The sequence below is a fragment of the Leuresthes tenuis genome, unplaced genomic scaffold (genome assembly GCF_036924035.1).
Source record: "Leuresthes tenuis unplaced genomic scaffold, fLeuTen1.0.hap1 SCAF_10, whole genome shotgun sequence".
Lineage (NCBI taxonomy): Eukaryota > Metazoa > Chordata > Actinopteri > Atheriniformes > Atherinopsidae > Leuresthes > Leuresthes tenuis.
This window is the reverse complement of record NW_027325364.1, coordinates 25,788,003-25,796,031: the sequence shown is the minus strand read 5'-3', so window position 1 is coordinate 25,796,031 and position 8,029 is coordinate 25,788,003. Positions and strand designations below refer to the sequence as shown.

At 46.8% G+C, this 8,029-nt stretch overlaps 3 non-coding genes and 1 pseudogene across 3 annotated transcripts; 2 read left to right on the top strand and 2 right to left on the bottom strand.

Moving 5' to 3' along the window:
• The first annotated feature begins 3,805 nt into the window (after positions 1 to 3,805).
• Positions 3,806 to 3,932, top strand: LOC140317458 (U5 spliceosomal RNA; annotated as a pseudogene).
• Positions 3,933 to 4,248: 316 nt separating this feature from the next.
• Positions 4,249 to 4,439, top strand: LOC140317212 (U2 spliceosomal RNA). The gene has a single exon (XR_011917546.1). It is a non-coding gene; the product is annotated as a U2 spliceosomal RNA (small nuclear RNA).
• Positions 4,440 to 7,073: 2,634 nt separating this feature from the next.
• Positions 7,074 to 7,264, bottom strand: LOC140317200 (U2 spliceosomal RNA). Its single transcript, XR_011917534.1, has one exon. It is a non-coding gene; the product is annotated as a U2 spliceosomal RNA (small nuclear RNA).
• A 316-nt stretch (positions 7,265 to 7,580) lies between these two features.
• Positions 7,581 to 7,694, bottom strand: LOC140317312 (U5 spliceosomal RNA). The gene has a single exon (XR_011917637.1). It is a non-coding gene; the product is annotated as a U5 spliceosomal RNA (small nuclear RNA).
• Positions 7,695 to 8,029: the final 335 nt, after the last annotated feature.

The following is an 8,029-nucleotide window of genomic DNA, read 5'->3' as shown; positions in this document are numbered from 1 at the left end:
GTGTATGTTCGGGCATTCGAACCTTTTCTTACCCGCATTTTACGAACTATGGTCGGACATTCAAAACTTCTTTTAGCCGAACACATCCACTCCTGCTTTTGATGATGTATGGTTGAGCATTCGCACCTTTTCTTACCCATTTTTTACAAACTATGGTCGGACATTCACACCTTCTTGCAGCTGAACACCTCCTCTCCCGCTTATGATGATGTGTGCTTTGATATTCGAAAAATTTCTTTCATGTTTTCTAGCAATTATTGATGGACATTCAGACCTTCTTGCAGCTGAACACCTCCGCTCCCGCTTTTGATGATGTATAGTCGGGCTTTCGAGCCTTTTCTTCCCCGGTTTAAACAAAATTATTGTTGGACATTCAGACCTTCTTGCAGCCGAAAACCTCCGCTCCCTCTTTTGATCATACATTGTCGGGCATTCGCACCTTCTCTTACCCGCTTTTTACAAACCAGGGTCGGACTTTCACACCTTTTAGTAGCCAAACAACTCCGCTCCCGCTATTGATTGTGTACAGTCGGGTATTTTCACCTTTTCTTACCCGCTTTTTACCAACTATGGTCAGACATTCTTACCTTCTTACAGTGGAACACCTCCGCTCCCTCTTTTGATGGTGTATGTTCGGGCATTCGAACCTTTTCTTACCCGCTTTTTACAAACTATGGTCGGACATTAAAACCTTCTTGTAGCCGAACACATCCACTCCTGCTTTTGATGATGTATGGTTGGGCATTCGTACCTTTTCTTACCCGCTTTTTACAAACTATGGTCAGACATTCAAACCTTCTTGTAGCCGAACACATCCACTCCTGCTTTTGATGATGGGTATTCAAACCTACTTGTTGCCCGCTTTTCATTAATTATGGGTGGACAAACACACCTTGTCGCAGCCAAACACCTCCGCTCCCTGTTAGGATCATGTATGGTTGGGCATTCGTACCTTTTCTTACCCATTTTGCAGTAATTATGGGTGGACATTCACACCTTCTTGCATTTGAACACCTCCTCTCCCGCTTATGATCATGTGCGGTTTGATATTCGAAAATTCTCTTCCATGTTTTCTAGCAATTATTGATGGACATTCAGACCTTCTTGCAGCTGAACACCTCCGCTCCAGCTGTTGATGGTGTATAGTCGGGCTTTCGAGCCTTTTCTTCCCAGATTTTTACAAAATATGGATGGACATTCAGACCTTGTTTCAGCCGAAAACCTCCGCTCCCTCTTTTGATCATACATTGTCGGGCATTCGCACCTTTTCTTACCCGCTTTTTACAAACCATGGCCGGACTTTCACACCTTTTAGTAGCGGAACAACTCTGCTCCCGCTATTGATTGTGTACAATCGGGTATTTTAACCTTTTCTTACCTGCTTTTTGCCAACTATGGTCGGACATTCACACCTTCTTACAGCGGAACACCTCCGCTCCCTCCTTTGATGGTGTATGTTCGGGCATTCGAACCTTTTCTTACCCGCTTTTTACAAACTATGGTCAGACATTCACACCTTCTTGCAGCCGAACACTTCCGCTCTACCTTTTAGTGTTCTATGGGGTATTCACACCTTTTTTTTCACCGCATTTTATAGATTATGGTTGTAAATTCTCACCCACTCTTATCCGAAGACCTCTCCTCCTGCTTTGGTTAATATATAGTCGGGCATTCGAACCTTTTCTTACCCGCTTTTTACAAATTATGGTCGAACATTCACACCTACTTGCAGCCGAACACCTCCGCTCCCGCTTTTGATGGTGTATAGTCGGGCTTTCGAGCCTTTTCTTCCCCGGTTTTTACAAATTATGGTTGGACATTCAGACCTTGCAGCCGAAAACCTCCGCTCCCTCTTTTGATCATACATTGTCAGGCATTCGCACCTACTTGCAGCCGAATACTTCCGCTCCACCTTTTAGTGATGTATGGTTGGCATTTGCACCTTTTCTTACCCTTTCTTACCCTACTGATTGCTTAAGATTAAGTTGTTTTTTCTCAAACTACAACATTTTTTTAATTGTTGAAACTTGATTTGAAGTGGATAAATAAGGAGGACAAACAGTTTTGAGTCAGGCTGATAGAAGGAATTAATTTTATAGCAAAATCTGTATTTCGTCATATGTCGAGAGATGCTTATTGCTGAAGAAGTACAAAGTACAACGTTGTTTATCGTTGAAACTTGATTAGACATGAATAAATATGAAGGACAAAGCAGTCTTAACTTGGTTAGAGTTAAGGTTTTATAGGAGAATCCGAATTCGTGCATAACTCGTAAAATAGAGCTTATTTTTGGATTCCTGAAGAATGAGTCTGGTTCTTTCTCATAATACAAAGTTTGTTGTTTATTGTTGAAACTTCATCAGAAGTGAAGAAATAAATGAATGCCTATCAACAAATGTGGGATCTAAACTCTAGTGCTTCCTCTAAAATAATTTCCTTTCTCAATTCAGAAATGTGTGTGTGTAAGTTACAACACCCGTGACACCAAAACGGCTTTCTTTTCTCTCTTTTCTCTACACTCTGCACTGTGAGAACACACACCAAATCAGAAAGGCTTTTTTCTCTCTTTTCTACATTATGGACTGTGGGGACACAAAACCGCTCTCTCTTTTTTTTTTTGATTGTGTGCCAGGGCGTTGTCTCACGTATTAGATTATGCTTAAGATACGAATGGGTTTATCAGTCACATCAGAATCCATACATACTGATCCTCCCGTAATAAAATGGTCGGATCTTATCAAACACACTTTGTTTCTTGTGACAATCAAGTCAGCGAAACAGCGTATACACGTCAAGACACTGAATCAAGTTTGCCACAAGAACTCATAAGTTTGGCAGTATTGCTCTGCCGTCAGCAATCATACACCCATTTTATTTTCGTGAGACATGTGCAGGCACCTGTTCATCTACTGTTCTATCACTATGAATTAGTTTATCTATTATCAATAAGGATACTTCTACAACTACTATCAAAGTATGTCCAGACTTCTTATGTTGTCAGTTGCTATATATGAATAAGTGGGTAGCTACTGACAAGCATTAAGCATGTCACACAGCCCAAACATATAACATTTCAGGACACACCACACAGTTAACAACCACCGTGAAGTGTCAAAGCCCAAACATGTAACATTCAACAGGACACTTACACAACACATTCAAATCAAACAGTCAGACAACATACAAGAACATATACCCCAGCCGGCATTGCTCCCTGCCTATTTTCCTACAGCTCACTATGTGTGTGCACACCTTTATTCACAAACTCTTCAACTTATACTCTTTTACCGAAGCTGCTACAGCTCGATTGGCCGAATACCGAATAATCCTAATTCGGTGAATTTGACATCTGCCTTACATGTAACAGATTAGCGGTTTAGCAGTTTTAATTTAGTTTGAGTGAAGGAATTCATTTTATAGCAAAATCCGAAATCGTGAAGAACTCATGAAAGTAAGCTTATTCTCGGATTCCTGAAACTTTAGATTTGCTATTTCTTTTACTGCAAAGTACAACGTTGGTTTTTTTGTTTAAATCTTTCAAGACATGGTAAATATGAAGGACAAAGCAGTTTTAACATAGTTTGAGTGAAGGAATTCATTTTATTGATAAAATCCCAAGAGTCTGCTGAGAAAAGAGAGTGAATGCGAAGTAGACTTTAACACGGCTCTGGGAGCGAGCCGAGTGCGGGCTAACCGGGAGAATTGCTTGAAAGAAACGCGACACCGAATGAGCGGTCAGAACAAAGCCTCAATACGGTTTTCCCGTGGTGTTTTTGTTGCTGCCTTGTCTTTTGCACAGAGTAAAAGACAAGGCAGCCATCGAATAGGGCCCGACGTACAAGTACAAGTCTTTCACCTTTTACTAAAGACTTCTGTGGAGAGCAGCACTAATGAGTTGTTTCTATTTTTGGCAGGCTTTACCTTTGCGGGTGAAGCCCTTTCTGTCTGTGCAAAAGAAATCTTGTTACTGTGCAGAGTGACTTCTCTGAGTAGAGTCGCCTTACTTGTTGCGACTGTGCCGATGTTCGAAGCTGGAGTGCAAAGTTGTTGCTTGAATGGTGCTTGCTGGAGCGTGCGGGAGTGCAAAGTTATACCATTTAAAAGGGCTGAAGAGTGCTCAGTGCAGCGGGTGGGCGGAGGTGCAAAGTGACACTCTGGCCACCTATGGCCATAAAAAGAACAGGGGTGTTAGCGGACAAGTGCGCATTGTGCCAGGAAGGGCCCTCGGACGTGAACCAGTGGACAGTTGTCGCTTCTCGGCCTTTTGGCTAAGATCAAGTGTAGTATCTGTTCTTATCAGTTTAATATCTGATATGTCCTCTATACGAGGACTACATATTAAATGGATTTTTAGCAATAGGAGTTGAAAAAGTAGCTTGCTCCGTTCACTCCAAGCATTGACCCCGTACTGCAGTGCCGCTGGGAACGGTGCGCTCTTCTCTACTCTTGTGAAAAAGCAAACAGCGGTGCAGGATGCAAGTTTCAGGGAGCCCAAGATGAAACTTTCTTTTAGTCTGCTGAGAAAAGAGAGTGAATGCGATGTAGACTTTAACCCGGCTATGGGAGCGAGCCGAGTGTCGGCTAACCGGGAGAATTGCTTGAAAGAAACGCCATACCAAATGAGCGGTCTGAACAAAGCCTCAATACGGTGTTCCCGTTGTGTTTTTGTTGCTGCCGCTGTTTGCTTTTTCACAAGAGCGCACCTGTTGAGGGGGGCTCTGGGGGGGCCTGGGTGATGGTGGGTCTCAGGCCCGGGCTGCTGCGACTGGTGTGACCGGGTGGTTTGTTTGTTTGTTTTTTGTTGTTGTTTGTTTGTTTTTTGTAGAGGTCCTCCGGAGTGGGGTTGGGTTGAGTGGGGTGGGGCGGGATGGGTACCTTCTGGGGGTACAGTAGCTCCCAGAATATGGTCGCTGCAGGCCCCGAGCCTGGTGGACATCAGGCCCTCCTGTCCTGTGTTGGCTTCCTGGTAGCAGGGATGCCTATTGCAGCCAGTCCCTGGCTGCCCCCAGTGTATATCCCCATTCTCCCTTCTGGCTCCTGTACACAGCACACACTCACACATGAAGGGTTTTGGGGGCGTGTGTGTTCGGTGGGGTGTAGTGGACTCTGCAGTAGTTGCACTCTGCAGTTCCCACCCCTGTTTTAATTACACCCTAGACATTACTACTTATCAAACACACTCACACACACACATTAGGTCTTGGGGGGTGGTTACACTGAGTGGCATCTGGTGGGCGGGGCTCTTTGGGTATGTAGGCTGCCCAGAGGGCCACGCTCCCAGTTCTACAAGTTTGGCTGCCCCTCAATTTTAATTGCTCACTATTAGAAAATATTGAAGAGCCAGAAGGGTGAGGGGAGGGGTCTTCTTCGCACACCCCTGCTTCCTGGTTGCTGCTCGGGGCGGGAGGGGCCAGGAGGATTAATTAATTGTTCTGCTGGTTTGGGGTCTGTGGTGGCTGGGGGGCTGCTGGCCCCCTGGTGTGCCCGCTGCACTACACCCCAGCGGAGTCGAGGGAGGGAGGACGTGTGGATGTATGGGACATGAAAGTGTGTGTGGTAATGATTGGGCCTGGATCTTGGACTTGCTGTCGCCTGGCCTGCCTGTGCTTCTCCCGATGGGGGGGGCGGCGTGGCCTCTCTCCGCTGCTCGCGACTTCACCCACCTGTGGGCACGTCTTGACTCCCAGGGCACTTGGCCAGGGGTGCTGGGGCAGGCGCTGACCCACTGTGTGGCTGTCTGGGGCGCTTGGCCCTCCTGGGTATTGGGTGGGGCCTCTGTCGGGGGGTTTGGGGGCGCTCGGGCTCCTGGGGCCCGGATCCAGTGCACGGCCCATGTCTGGGCGGCTGGGGCCTGGCGACGTCGGTGGGCTGTTGCCCCTGGCTCCCGGAGGGCCTCTGCCCTATGCTTATGGGGGCTCTTTCCGGGGGCTTCCTCTGCAGTCTTCTGGGTGGATGCGTGGTTGCCCCTGCGGTGGGCTTCCTGGGTTCTGTGCTCTGTGGGGGCTGCTGGTGGCCTGGGTCTTGTGGCCCTCTCTGCCTGCTTCTGATTGCTTGGGGGGGCTGTGGATTGTGGCCCTGTACGCTTATACACTCATAACTAAGCACGGTTATCATGTAGGTCCTGTGCCATGGGTGTTGCATGTTCTCACACACACACAACCACATTCATTAGTCCAGTAGTATGGTCGCTAAGCAGTTGATGTATTATCATGTCGTCTCAGGTCATCTATATCCACAGCTGTGTTGTATGCGATGTATGTTCTGTTTTTCTCTTCTTTCCTCTTCTTCTTTCCTTGTCCCCCGGTCCGGTTCAGTTCTATTACATGTCATATATTGTAAACAGAAATAAATAAATGGGCATCAAGGGGAGCTTTACATTTATAAAACTTCCCTTGGCAAAGCAAATCTGTTTGGCATCAAAGGTATTCAGACTACAATTCTGCTGCCATAATGCTGAACACGATAAGGGGAAAAAAAAAAAAAGTAAAGAAGACAGTTCTGCCGAAAGCCAGGGACTAGACCTGTTCTAAGTTCTGTACTTTTTAAAAGGGAGCCAACACAGGACAGGAGGGCCTGATGTCCACCAGGCTCGGGGCCTGCAGCGACCATATTCTGGGAGCTACTGTACCCCCAGAAGGTACCCATCCCGCCCCACCCCACTCAACCCAACCCCACTCCGGAGGACCTCTACAAAAAACAAACAAACAACAACAAAAAACATACAAACAAACCACCCGGTCACACCAGTCGCAGCAGCCCGGGCCTGAGACCCACCATCACCCAGGCCCCCCCAGGCCCCCCCTCAACAGGTGCGCTCTTGTGAAAAAGCAAACAGCGGCAGCAACAAAAACACAACGGGAACACCGTATTGAGGCTTTGTTCTGACCGCTCATTTGGTATGGCATTTCTTTCAAGCAATTCTCCCGGTTAGCCCGCACTCGACTCGCTCCCAGAGCCGTGTTAAAGTCTACTTCGCATTCACTCTCTTTTCTCAGCAGACTAAAAGAAAGTTTCATCTTGGGCTCCCTGAAACTTGCATCCTGCACCGCTGTTTGCTTTTTCACAAGAGTAGAGAAGAGCGCACCGTTCCCAGCGGCACTGCAGTACGGGGTCAATGCTTGGAGTGAACGGAGCAAGCTACTTTTTCAACTCCTATTGCTAAAAATCCATTTAATATGTAGTCCTCGTATAGAGGACATATCAGATATTAAACTGATAAGAACAGATACTACACTTGATCTTAGCCAAAAGGCCGAGAAGCGACAACTGTCCACTGGTTCACGTCCGAGGGCCCTTCCTGGCACAATGCGCACTTGTCCGCTAACACCCCTGTTCTTTTTATGGCCATAGGTGGCCAGAGTGTCACTTTGCACCTCCGCCCCCCTGCTGCACTGAGCACTCTTCAGCCCTTTTAAATGGTATAACTTTGCACTCCCGCACGCTCCAGCAAGCACCATTCAAGCAACAACTTTGCACTCCAGCTTCGAACATCGGCACAATCGCAACAAGTAAGGCGACTCTACTCAGAGAAGTCACTCTGCACAGTAACAAGATTTCTTTTGCACAGACAGAAAGGGCTTCACCCGCAAAGGTAAAGCCTGCCAAAAATAGAAACAACTCATTAGTGCTGCTCTCCACGAAAGTCTTTAGTAAAAGGCGAAAGACTTGTATGTTATGAAGAGAAACCAGAGTACGATTATCCGTCACTGCGGGAGCAGGGCATCAGGCTAGTTGCCATAGCCACCTTCCCCATGGTGAGCGTTGCTTGGTTGAAACGCTTGCCCCTGTGCAATCGACAAGGCAGCAACAAAAACACCACGGGAACACCGTATTGAGGCTTTGTTCTGACCGCTCATTCGGTGTCGCGTTTCTTTCAAGCAATTCTCCCGGTTAGCCCACACTCGGCTCGCTCCCAGAGCCGTGTTAAAGTCTACTTCGCATTCACTCTCTTTTCTCAGCAGACTCTTGGGATTTTATCTATAAAATGAATTCCTTCACTCAAACTATGTTAAAACTGCTTTGTCCTTCA